We start from the raw sequence: 3,206 nt of genomic DNA on the forward strand, positions 1-3,206 counted from the left end.
CAGGGTGTCCTGCCCGTCGTCCTGCCCTCCAGGGTGTCCTGCCTGTCATCCTCTCCTCCAGGGTGCCCTGGCCGTCGTCCTCTCCTTCAGGGTGTCTTGCCTGTTGTCCTGCCCACCAGGGTGTAGGCAGCATACCCTGCCTGTCGTCCTGCCCTCCATGTTGCCCTGCCCATCGTCCTGCCCTCCAGGGTGCAGGCAGGGTGCCCTGCCCATCCATCCCCCCTCTAACCCCGGGGTGCAGGCAGCTGGAAGGAGGCTCCGGGTCCCCTTGTGAAGACACCCCGGCTCCTGGGGACAAGGCTGGGTGCGAGGCCGGCGTGGTGCCTGTGGGATGGTCCCGTTTTCCTGGCTCCCAGGCTCGGGGTATCACCCTCCCCAGAGCCGGTGGCACCTGAGAAGGTGCCGCAGGGCAGAGCCAGCCTCGGTTATGGGCACTGGGAATGCACAGCCGTGCCGGGATCCAGCACCACCATCTGAGTGGCCGCAGCTGCCTAGAAATTAGGGAAAAACAAATTTTGCTACATGAGAGCAAAACCCAGAGCGACCGTTGCTGTCGGGGCCGCCCTGAAGCACCATCACCGGCACGTGGCTCACGCGGTGCCACCGGGAATCAGGAGGCCCCGTGGCGCAGCCATGCAAAATCGAAGCGAAAAAAAAACCCAACCCAAGTTGGGAGTTTCCCCGCGGTTCCCCTCTTTGTCTCCATTGCGGGGAAAGAGCTTAATTAATGTCTGTGGAGAGCAGGGAAAGCTTTGTGTAATTGCTAGGTATTATTATCGGCGGAGCGGAGGGTGATCAGCGGGGTGGGAGGGACAGGCACAGCCCACCTTCTTTGTATAAAATGAGGCATATCTGAGGCAGCTTTGCTTCCCGGCCAACGAACTGCCTGCCAGGAGAGCTGTTAACCTGCAGCGGGCAGGAAAGCAGCTGCCTGTTAGGGCTGTCAGGCAGCTTCACCTGCCCACTGGGACCAGGCAGCATCTTCAGCACCTTGAAAGTCTCCTCCTCGCTGTAAGGCTGCAAACGGTGCCAGTCGCCTTCGCTTGTCCCCGCAGCATCCTGACGGCCACCCTGGGCACGTGTGCCGGTGGGGAACACACACGTGTATGCACACGCGTGTGTGCAGAAGTGCCACCGCGTTCATTTTCTGCATCTGCAAAGCACAGTTTTGCATCTCGAGGAGCGGGGTGAGGGTGAGAGGGAGACACGGGGGAGCCTGGCCACCTGGGGGGTTATACAGAAGCTTGGAGAGCGGCCGGCCGCGGGCTGGTCGAGGTGCAGAAACTCTGAAATAACGCAATATAAAGGCAGCCACAGTTGCTATTTTCAGGCCCCGCTGAGCGGAGGGGAGGGGGCCAAGGAATGGACTTGAAAAGAACAGCAAATGTAGAGCAGATGCTGAGGAGTGCTTTGTTTCATGTGCAGAGTTGTACCGGTGTGGAAGAGCCTTGCTGGGAAGGGTGGGAGGAGGAAGAAGAGGAGGAGGAGGAGGAGAAGGAGGAAGAACAGTGGTAGGGTCAGCGGTGCTGCCTTTCTCCGCGTGCTCGCAGGAAACCATCGTGCCTCCTCTTGCATTGTGGCTTCATTGCAGAGGTGGGTCGTGGATGAGAGCTCGTCCTTGCAGACTGGCACGATGCCGTGGCGGGGACAGGACCACATGTGCCAAGCGGTGATTCCTCGTTGCTCTGGCCCCTGGGTCAGCGTTCCCACCATTCCCACCGCGCAAGGCAGGAGGAGGCAGAGGAGAGGCAGCCCGGCACACGCTGCAGCCATAAATGCCTGAGAAGGTGCTTGGCAGCGGGGGATGAAGCAGTCCAAGCCGTTAAGCGTGTAAATTAAATTGATACGGACCCCAGGAAGAGGTGAGGGGGAAAAAGCAATTATATAGCCAGGATCAGATAAATCTTGATGTGGAGACCGTCTTACCGGGCTTCCCATGGAGGACGCTACATTTTGTGCGGCTGCTCCTTCTCATCGGCTCTGCCCCGTTCCTGCATCAGGCTGAGCAGAGGGCAGGGGCTGCAGGCAGTGGTGCAGGCAGGGCGGGAGGCTCTGCCTTCTCGAGAGGGCAGGGAAAATTCAGGTGTATTCAAGGCAGCCTTTGCCAGGGCTGGCAAGCCCGGCCTCGTCCCCCCGCGATGGGCAGGGGTGAAATGGGGCGACCCGGTGGGGTGTCACCCGGGACAAGCACACGTGTGCGTTCCCTCCTCTCACTCAGTGAGGACAGCCGAGCGTCACCGAGGGGCCAGATCCCTGCGGCTCCACTGCCCCCAGGGAGGGACAGACCGGGCTCCACATCCCCCCGGGGACCCTGGCCCTCTTGAAGCATCTGCCGCTGTCGTCAGAGCGGTCCCCGGCTGGGCTGCGTGTGCAGCGAGGTGCTGCCATCCTACGTGCGCTCCCGACATCGCTTCTCCGGCCTTTCGTGCTGGTGCCGAGCAGAAGGTCTTCCCTGAGCTGCCCTGGGTCTCCCCAGAGATGCCGGGATGCAGCCAGCACGGTGACCCCCACCCATGACCCAGCATCGATCTCAGGTACCCCTGGGGAGGGTCAATTCTGGCTTGTAAAGACACCTGGGCAAGAGTTCAAAACACCAGAAATGAGCAAAAAACCCTCTTACAGGAAAGGCAGGAAATAATCTGATTTTCTGGCTGCGGATCCTCCTGGGGGTGTTGGGAGCGAAGCCAGGACTGTGCCCCTCGCCCAGATTGGGGCTGACTGATCGGGCACTTACACGGCCAGTAACTTTAAAACATATATTAGCCCAATCGGCTGCAGCAGCGCCTTTCAAACCGTTCACACTATTAGAATAAAACGGGTGCTGGGTTTGCGGAGCCTCTTCCACGGGCCGCTGGCTCTGGAGACATCTCAAAAACTCCTGCCGACTGCTGTGCACATGGGGCTGCGCGGGGCCAGCACCAGCATCTCCGGCGGGGGGGCGGGGGTGGCGGGATGCTCAGCGTATGGGACTGGGAGGGACTGGGAGGGACTGGGAGGGACTGGGAGGGACTGGGAGGGACTGGGAGGGACTGGGAGGGACTGGGAGGGACTGGGAGGGACTGGGAGGGACTGGGAGGGACTGGGAGGGACTGGGAGCCCAGACTTCAGCCCATGTCTGCTGAGCCTCGTGCACCAGGCGCGGAGACAGGCGAGGGAAAGGGCACGATGGCGATGCCCAGATCCAGGGTGGGGGACCCGGCACTTCA

The sequence above is a fragment of the Aptenodytes forsteri genome, unplaced genomic scaffold, assembly GCF_000699145.1.
Source record: "Aptenodytes forsteri isolate BGI_AS27 unplaced genomic scaffold, ASM69914v1 Scaffold47, whole genome shotgun sequence".
Lineage (NCBI taxonomy): Eukaryota > Metazoa > Chordata > Aves > Sphenisciformes > Spheniscidae > Aptenodytes > Aptenodytes forsteri.